The sequence below is a fragment of the Dermacentor albipictus genome, unplaced genomic scaffold, assembly GCF_038994185.2.
Source record: "Dermacentor albipictus isolate Rhodes 1998 colony unplaced genomic scaffold, USDA_Dalb.pri_finalv2 scaffold_14, whole genome shotgun sequence".
In the NCBI taxonomy this organism is placed as follows: Eukaryota; Metazoa; Arthropoda; class Arachnida; order Ixodida; family Ixodidae; genus Dermacentor; species Dermacentor albipictus.
In genome coordinates this window covers 10,289,268-10,299,538 of record NW_027225568.1, presented here as the reverse complement: position 1 = coordinate 10,299,538, position 10,271 = coordinate 10,289,268, and the positions used below count along the sequence as shown (strand labels likewise).

Here is a 10,271-nt window from a genome sequence, read left to right as displayed (position 1 = left end):
TTCAAAAGAATAGGTGAACGTTTCAGCACGCAATTCTTGGCCGATCCACCAGTGTGGGTATGAGCCATAACATGAGGCCATCATCATCATCATACTCATCTTCATCATCGTTCGACGCTGCACCAGACGCTGCACGAGAGCAACCAGCCAACCGAGCGAGCATCTAGTACACCGTGGCCCCTTCCTTCACGCGTTCCTGGATGCGAAGGCACCCTCACGCAAGGCGTCAACGGCGCACTGATGACGTCCGCCGTCCAGTCTCACTCTGCATCCGACGTGGTGATGGCGGGGCTACGCAGCGGGCATCGACCAGCCAGTTTTCCCTCCAGCTGCGTTGGCACCGCAAGGACTGCAGCAAGCCTCCTGGCCACGTCTTCCAGCGCAAGTGCCACCATGACGCCACGTCAAGCTGCACTCTGGGACCAGCAGCAATACCTGGCAACTCCAGTGTGCTACCGTGCTTCTGGTTCCGGCACGAAAGGCTGCGCTCCTGCAGAGCCATGGCAAGTGATGCTTATTCATTGGCCATAGGTGTATGTAGCTGCCCTGCCGTCAAGTTGAGTTGATTGGCAGAGGTAGCATGGTGCGTCACACGATAGCTTCATATTGAGTCTAAAATGTGCCATGCTGAATTCCTGCCCTTTACCTGCTTGGATATAAAACCTCTTCACAGCATTCATCAGTAAAAATGTAACCGTCTCTCATGTGGTTTTGTTTGCTCATTTTAATCCTCAAGTTGGTGTCTTAGGGTAGGTAATTGTAAGTACGTGTCCATGACAGTCGTTTGTCCAGTTTTACAGAGAATAAACCACAAGAAACGTATAATCAAACAAGTGCCTCTGTATGCAGCCCATCTATCCACCTTCTTTAGAGATATTTTATTCATGCAGCGACCACTGTTGTTTCTTAAGAAAAGTGATAACTGTAGCAACTAATAGATGACGAGGTAATAAGAAGTCAGGGTATCCCAGCGGCCGTGTTGTCGCTCTCTAGAGGTCCAGGTTCTAGGTTCGATCCTAGGCGCTGGGAGTCAAGTACCGATAGGGCGGAATGCAAGAACGCGCGTGCAATATGCATGCATTCGATGCACGGTAACGAATCTCGAATGGTAATTTGATGGTCAGGGGATAGTAGTTCTGGCACGTAAAACCCCAGAAAAATGACTATTAAACTGCATGATTGAAATGAACGACAAAATAACTTTATGCATGTCATTGTGTAGTTGCGCATACTGACTAAATAATATACAAGCAGAATTTTCCTTCCTGTTTGATCACGTGCTCCCGAGGCTGCTAAACCCAATTAGACAGGCACTACTTAACCAACAGCCAAAGGCTAGCGCCCCCACCTCTCTACGCCATGTGCTACATAAGTACCGAAGTGCTGCGAGTACGTTGCTGGAGTTTTGTCTGGACGGTTGTATAACCTTGAATTCACATGGATGTACGTTGCGAGTATTTTCCGCGCAATCTGTTAGGCTATGATTGCACATTCACAATTCATTCTGTGAAGTACTGGGAATAGGATTGTTTTTTAGAAGTCTCAATTTCAATATGATCAAAACATCTTGGAACTCTACGCGTAACTTGAGATGTGTCAGCGCAAAACTGTTATGAATCTTAAAAAACAAAGCCACACCCAAACTCCAAAAAGTACCCATGGCTTGCGTAACTGAAGCGATTCTTCATACCTCATGGGTTGATGAACATAAGGAGCAGGTTGCACTCCCCTTCTGTTTAAACTGTAGCATAACAGGCTTATCGCCTTTCAACAGCAACAGTAAGCTATAAAGCTTTGACATGGAGCTGGATAATAGGAGTTGAAATATACACCAAATTTGCTCGGTCGCACAGTTCTGTAGCACAGTGATGTACATATGTGATGCATGTGTGCAAACTGTGTTCAAATTTGTTGAAAACTGTTGCTTACCGGTGTGTGCTCGTGCGTCGGTGTGAGAGAGAGAGAGACAGACACAGAGAGAGAAATATAGCTCAAAAATCAGGATATGTTTACTGAATCTCAAAGACTCCGTAAGTCGATCAGCAGTGCGGCCTTCCGCTGTCTGCTCGTTGAGCACGGAAGTAACTGGCCGTACACACTGAGAAGAAAGCCTACATCCAACCGTCGTTGAATATGTCAGTTTTTCACAGTGTATCATGACACCTAATTACTTAGAAAAAGGAGTAAAACATGATAGAAAATGTTGCCAGCCAGCTTATCTACTTCATATTGCAAAGCTAGCTGGAGTTTGGAGTAAGGGTTGCCGAATTGGCGTTGGCAACTGCCGTGCCTTGTGTTGCTCGCAAGAGGAAGACAAGGTTAGCCCATGAAAAATCAAAAATATCAATTCATTATCTTGGAATTATTAGGATACCACAAGCCTATATGCTTCCACATTCGTAACCGTCTTTCGTCAACTTTGGTGCAGGCTTATTTCTTGTCATGTGCGTCGGCCAACAATGGAGCACCGGCTTCATTGTCACAGACTTCACCCTTGTCATCTACGTGGGACAGCTTCGCCTCGCGTAGTGAAAGAGTTGACTCCGGTGAAGCGCGTTGCTCATGGAAAGATGGCGACCGGTCAAAAGAAGCCGTTCCAGTCCAAGGGGTGATGTCCTTGACCCGTCCATATAGTTTACAACGGCAAGTATTCGGAGGTGGCCTGCAGTGGCGTGGTCCAAGCACTTACACGATGTATTGCGTACAGCAAGATAAGGACGGCGGCAAGGATCGGCATGCCCTGAGCATGTTCTGCTATATGGAGGAAGACACGGCTGAAGTGGTGTTCCTTCCCAAGCCTCCCTTCCCAACTCCGCAGCCTGCTCCACATGCTTGTGAACTACGTGGACGACGTCGGCTCAGCTGTTTGGCAGCTTCTCCTTCTGCTGCCACGCATTCCTGCTCTGGTGCCATCATTGTTATGTTGTCGATACTTTCACTCTCCGGGGCGGATGTTTTTGGAGAGTGGCGTTGATATGATTCTTTAAGATACACTTGTACGAAGGAATTTGCGATTTTATAACATTTACAATAAAGGAGCTATTTATTTTCCTATCGCATTCTTCGAGTATGTCGTAATCCTATCGTTGTATAAAGAGATGTCATTTGAAGTTGCGCCGAATGTCTTGCTGAGTGAGTGAGTGAATACACGTTTATTTGGTCCAGCAAAGCGCGATAAAACGCGCACCTGGCTAATCCCACGACGGGACTGACAGATCTAGTCTGCCGGCCCCATCGCGGGCGCGCTGGACGGCCAGGATTTGATCCTCAAAGACGGGACTTCGCAGGAGGGCGTCCCACTCTTCCTGCTGTCCTGCTGTCTTACCTCCAGAATGACAAGCCCCTAAAAAAAGAAAAAAAAACTATTGGAGCGACTCCAGCGCGCGTCGCAGTCATGTGCATGAAGCTTTCGTCCTACTCTAAGGCTGTCACAGCATTAATAAGAGATCCGGTGGATTGTCAATCTGATTTAAAAGAGTCTTTTGCCGTCGCGATTGGGAAAAAATGTCAGAGTTGCATGTAGCTTGTTTAAATCGCATTAAGAGGCCCATCGCTAGGTGCATCCATTTCCTTGTAGTTAAATAAATATTGACGCATGGACCCTCTGAAGTCTTGCTGCATCCTTTGGATTGTCTATATTTCTATCATTATACAAAAGCACCTCATCAAATACAGTTTTGAGTTACAGTTGAGTGAGCCTTACACTAAAATATGGGGATTTTACGTGAAAAAATGCAATGTGATTGTGACGAACACCATATTGGGGGACTCCGGACGAAAGTAAGGAGCGACGCACTTTCGTACGCCGCGTCATGTCGCAAGACAATGTCGTTGCGTCAGGAATGCTTTCGTCAAGGACGTTAACCTTGATGCCAAAGGAAATATTGACGGTTTTGTTCGGCAATGGAGCGCGCTGCTGGGAATCGATAGGAAAGCTCTAACGCACTGCTATGGTGTTCATGCCGGTAACAGAGGCGCATACGAGTCTGGCGGTGGAAAGTTTATCGAGTTGCTGGCCGAGAAGGAAACGGAGAAACTGCAGAACGGACAGAAAAAGCATCTGTTCCACATTATGAAGGTACTCGCGTGAATACTAAACACAGGCCAGTGCAGGTGTTCATGAAGGAACCCGCGGTGTATTGGACTTCAAATACTACCTTCCATTAAAGTGGACTGAGCCCGTACAGGAAATCGTTATCTACCTTAGAGGAGGTCGTAGAGGATGGTTTCGCAACACAAGTACTAAAGTTTGTGCTTGTGTGAAGCGCGACTCTTGTCCCCGAAATTATAACTTCGGTGGTGTTTAAATGCTAAACGACGATCTTATTATGAGGCACGCCGTAATGGAGCATTCGGGATTTATTTCTCATCGCATGGGGTTTCCTAATGGGTCCCTAAATCAAAGCATACGAGCACATTTATGCGTTATTTATAGTGAAGTCACTAATTATAGTGGTGACATCGCACTTCATACATCCCTCAACACTCTAGCTATTTGGTGCTCTAGTTGGTAGATGTCAATTAACGTAAAAAAGTCGGTGGGCCTGACCGTAACAAGGAAAACGAGACCCTCTAACTTTACATGTGAGAATAACGAAATACCCCTAACTAAAGTTGAACAACATAAATACCTGGCAGTTACATTAACGTCAGACTTCACGTGGGATAAACATATTTCGAATATAACCCAGGAGCATTACGCAAACTATTCTTCCTCAAAAGAAGCCTTGTGCTCTCTACGACACCAACGAAGCTACTAGCCTACCCAACGTTCGTTAGACTGGTTCTCGAATATGCAAACACAGTCTGGGTTCCTCATACAACGACTAACATAACAAAACTGCAGGCAGTACAAAGAAGGGCTATAAGGTTCATTCACAGCAAATATAAACGCGCTGACTCACCGACTAATCTTCTAACACACTCTGGAATGCAAACGCTATCTACCAGAGCAAAACACGCTCGCCTGAAGTTCTTGTTTCAGCTTCTAAAAGATAAGTGTAAGATAGATGTGTCCAGGTACATTTCATTTTCTGAGGCTCGAAATACACGTAACAAAGATGCGTACACGTTAACAGCACACATGCAACAACGACACGTTTAAGTATTCGTTCTTCCCCTTTACAGTAGCTGAATGGAACAGACTTGATCGTGCTATAACCGCCAGCCAATCGTTGTCTGAATTTACCTCACAAATAGGAGCTGCAGTGCGCAAATAAAATCATTTATCATCGCATGCACCATCGTTACTAATTTCGCATTGTGTTGCTTCCGACGTCCCATTTTTCTTCTTCCTTTTCTTTTTCTGTTGGTTGTAGTTATGTGGACATATGGTACGCTCTGTTTCCAAAATAAATGTTCATTACCGTATTACTCCTAGTCCTCAGAGGATTGTTGTAAACGCCATTTTCCTGCTAATTACTTGCCTAGATTTTTTTTCAGTTTGTTACGCGTTAAGTGTTACCTTTAGGTTCGCTCCTATTTCATATATAACTGGTTACTTACATGTTCTTCACTGCTAGTATCATGTTAATTGACTGTCATGCGAAAACATGCATTTTTCTTCATGAATTCAGCTTCCTTCTTATATTGCCATCCTTGGTCAATTGTTTTCTTTCCCTTCCTTTTGTTTCAATTAACTGTTCTGCCTAGGTGCACAATCATATACATGTATACTGTATCGCCCAACTGCCACGCCCTCAAATGAGAGTGGCAGTACTGCATATAAATACAAATATTTCCGTTTCGCCACCCTAGAAATGCGGCCACTGCGGCCAGAGCTGAACCCACCAGCCCGAACTCAGCCGCGCAGCGTCACAGCCACTGCGCTTATCGGAACGCGAACCTCGGCTCAAGGTTCGCCATGGGTTGCGAACATTAATTAGAACAAGTTACCTTTGACCCCAATTTTGTTACATTTATTTGAAAAATAAAACTACAAAGCTGTCGGAAGTTTAACACAGAACATCAGCGCATTTCCGTCCGTCTATTGAGTACAGCTATACCTTGTTATATCACTGTCTCCGACCTATACTTATCAAAAATTGCGTGAACTTGCAAAAATAATAAATATAATCACATTCAGTTCAGAAACATTCGAAGACAACAAGTTAACTTTTTCGTTAGAGATATGGCGTCATTATTAAATACGAGTAGAACTGTATACTGTATGCAATCAAAATACCCAGATTTCTATATTCTCCCACGTAACACAGACTCGACACGTTTGCAACAACATCGGAAATATTATACAACACACATCTTGAGTAAGGGACACACTAATGGCTGATCTCGAGTTATTGCCACATTTTTCTTATCTACTGCTTTGTACCTTCTCCAATCGGTACATGACCGAGTGTTACCTGAGCTTCACTGTTACCACGCACCCGTGTTGATCGCGGATGAACGTCATCGTCAGTACCAACGCACAGACACGCTGACGCGCAAGTCTTGCTTTTATCATGGTTATCGTAGCAACAAAATGTGCCAGCCCGGCTATACAGCGCAGGACTACCGCTTACTGCATATGGCCGCATAATTTAATGGAATCATACCATGTACGTATTTTGATTTTTAGTGTCGCCAGCACAGCTCATTAAGAGCAGCAAGAAGACTTCGCGCTCTTAGGTATCCGCAGTTGTAGTTTCTGCAGCGATCGCTCGAAGGTTTTTTGTGCGTAAGCATTTCGACGAAAGAAATTAAAGCGGGGACATTGGGAGCTGGAAGCGTTGCAAAGGAATGAGAGGAAGAAACGGCGGACGCACGCACATGTGCACGCTTTCGTTCAACCTGCCCATTTCACCTGTGGCAGAAACGAAGGGGGTACGAGAGGTGACATGAGGAATGGTTGCTCACTAGTTTCAACAATTTGCTTTTCTTTGCGAACACGCCACTGATGCTTTGCAAGGGCTGGCGACTTATTAATCTATCCTTCATTGGTATTCCGCCCCAGCGGAAGGGAATCTAACATGCGTCCTCGGGTTAAGAAGCGGAACCTCGGGCTTAGACATCACGCGGGGTGTATGGGACAGTTGAACAACTGTTAAAACTCTGTCGTTTTATCGAATGCTAATTATCTCCTTAGTTTTGCGGAAATGTTTGGCTGGAATAACCTGTACAGGCCGCTGAGTGGTTCTGGCTTCTTCAAGCTTAGCGGGGCTGCAGCTCATGCATATCTAAGGGGTCCGCGCATTTACCTTTATCGCGCACCTTTCTTCAGGTATGTGGAGGGACGCGAGATGCTCCAGGGTGTAACACGGAGCCCGTTTTTTGTTTTATTGTCACGAGCAGGCATTTTATTGTCACTGCAGGACCTGAGCTAGCGTAGCTTCTTAAGCTAGCTGCGATATTCTTGTTACAGTTGAGGCTTAATTGTGCTTCTTGAACGAAAATCAGTCCGAGGCGATGACAGATGGCTCGCCATCACTTGTGCCTTGTACGCCTCTTCGCAGTTTGGCGCCTAGTGATATTTCTGTAAGACTCGCCAGGTCGACGTGGAGACGTCTGGTTCCTCTTTCTCCAACAGCGAACCCTTGCACTACGTCAACAACTGCACCGTCGTGGAAGTCAAGCGACTGAAGAGGAAATGCCGCAGGACAACCAAGGACGTGAGTGAGCATGGCCCCAACGTCTGCTAGTAAGTTGCAATACTGCGTCTGTGCACCTCGACGTCTCGAAGGATTCCGTAGATTCTCAAGACCTACCTTGGAAATTATGGCTCTGGAAGGAATAAATGAGGCGCGTTGCAACGCTAACAAAAACGCAAGCGTTGTTTGCGATAACGTGATTCACATCATCGATGAAGAGTTCCTAGGGCTTCTGTCTTCAACAGTGAAGCTCATCGACGAGCTTCGAGCTTCTTTTCGAGGGAGACACGATACCTTATCAGGTCAAGGTGGGCTATGCGAGACACTCGGTGTGTCCTTACGTACCCCAACCACTGTGATGTCGCAAGTCCCGGAAGCTAGGTCATGCCAGCGCCGTGTTCACAGGCCAGACGGCATGAGTTCGCTTTGCAGGCAGCCACGACATGTGTTTGTGCACGGTAGAAAAGAAAACTGAAGTGCTTGACCTACAACGGGCCACACGAGGTAAGTTTCCGGGATTGTCCCCAACGGGAAAAAGAAGATTGAAATATTGAGCCAAACGAGGAATGGAAATAGATCACACAAAGGGGTGGCAGCGTAAGCGTAGCACCGGAGGAGACTATCGCTTCGCCGACATGAACAAGCTGTCGGCCCAACCGAGATCTCCCTGGCTCCCTTCCGGCAGTTCCAGTGGAACGTACTTGAATCGGCATCGGTGGGCCTATCCGAGCCATGCATTGCTTCAAGGCAGCAGCACAAGCCTGGAAACGAGTGTATGGCCACTCCTGCAGCCGCTCTCAGGGGCCTTGGACTGTGAGCGCCAGGAACGGCAGTGCAACGAAAAATCACCATCGGGCTCTCTCATCAATGTCATGCTGCAACAAATAATCGACGCCCTCCAGCTGCTACTGTCTGGTTTTGACATGCCAGCGGCTTAGGAGCAACAAGAATCATGCAAGCTCTAGACGTTCCGGTATACACAATGCGGTAACCTCTACCTCTATCCGCGAAAATGTGTGGGCTGTGTTGTGAAGTATGCATGTACGCGGAGCAAAGGGAAATTATGTTGTGTAGCTCTCATCATCATCATCTTGAGCACACAATCACCTTCCTCCATTTCGCATCCCTCCTCCATCATTCCGAGAAATCCTTTCACGAGCGTGAAGTAGCAGGTTAGAGGCACTTCACTCAGGCCGACCTCTTCATCGTCAGACGGTTCTCCATCGCTGTGAAGTGACTTTGTGCGCCGTAGGACCCAGTCGGGTGTACCATAAGAGGAACCTTGTTGACCTATTTTCCTTACTCTATCCGGAGTAAAAGCCTCTACTCATCTGCAAAAATTGAATGGGATTTCAAGCGTTGAATTTTATTTTTTTACGGGGTTTACGTGCCAAAACCACTTTCTGATTATGAAAAAGGCTACATTTTCATTACTCTCACTCTGTGTACTGCATCTGCTTTACAGGTCTGCTTTTGCTGTGTAGGGCCTTCATTGTATTCACATTTTCTATTCACCCATTGCTAAAGCCAACTCCCTATTTGAGCTGCCTGGCACATGCGTCGGTTTCCCGCGTTCTCGCCTCGTAGCTGCCAGCATTTGAGATGTTGTGCAAGACTGTGCCGCTGTTGGGATCGGCCCAATATCCCCAGATATGCGCGCGTAGCAGCTAACACTGTGCGTAGAAGCTGGGCAACGTTCCGCTGCCTTTGGTATCGATGCAGGAAGAACAGGTTTTAAAGTTTCTTTGCCGGGGTACAAACTCTGTAATCGTTTTAACATAAACCTCATAACATAGTCATGTATAGTGGGCCCGTACGATTGCGCAACACACAGTCACTGCTCATGCCATAGTACTCGTCTGTTTGCTCACGCCCATCCAGTAGCTCTGCAGATCCCAGGAATACGCGTGTCGTAAACTCGCGTGGAGAGGCCAAAGTCTAAATTATGTCCTCCCCGTCATTCGGTCGCGTCACTGTTATCTTCGTCATATTGCTTCTGTCGTCACACAGACGACAGCGTCATCCTCACAACTACTCGCTTTACCGAAACACGTTGTTCCACTTTGTGCTAGATAGCCAGAAGGTTGCGAATTGTTCGCATATGATCGATTCCCACACTGCATGCAGGGCAACTGCAAAATATTTTGATATTTTAAATCGACAGCATTCTCGGCATCTCCAGACAACATTTTGTTTTTCCCCCTGATTATCTAGCTATTCACCTGCCCTACCAAATGAATGGGCCCATAACGGAATAGTGCAGTCGAAAAGTGTGGGTCGTTCGCCTGGTCATGTCCGAAAGTGTACACATGCCGCTCTTCAACGAGTATCTTTGAAGCCAACTTGAATCGCTGTATCGGTGCCACTGTGATGCGTGGAATCGCAGGCGGCGTCAACCGACGTAGCAGTGTGTCCCGGAGGAGGCGGCTCATAAGTTGAGTACGCGCCTGATAAATTGCGAGTTTCGACTATTCGCCTACCTGGATAGTCATCGTAGATGAGTTGTCCCCGAAATGTTTGTAATAGTTATTGTGGCTAGATTTCGGTCTATTTTTTTCTATTTCTACGCATTGGCTTCGCATTTATTTTTTCGCTCTTGAGAACATTCCTTGATTTTTCACGTCCCCCAGCCACCCGCCTTCTATGCGCTCAAGTGGGTCATGTGCTTGGTTCCCGACAGGAACC

At 46.6% G+C, this 10,271-nt stretch overlaps 1 long non-coding RNA gene across 1 annotated transcript; it reads left to right on the top strand.

Moving 5' to 3' along the window:
- Positions 1 to 3,055, top strand: LOC139051770 (uncharacterized). The gene is made up of 2 exons (XR_011509544.1): positions 1 to 503; positions 2,429 to 3,055. It is a non-coding gene; the product is annotated as an uncharacterized lncRNA (long non-coding RNA).
- Positions 3,056 to 10,271: the final 7,216 nt, after the last annotated feature.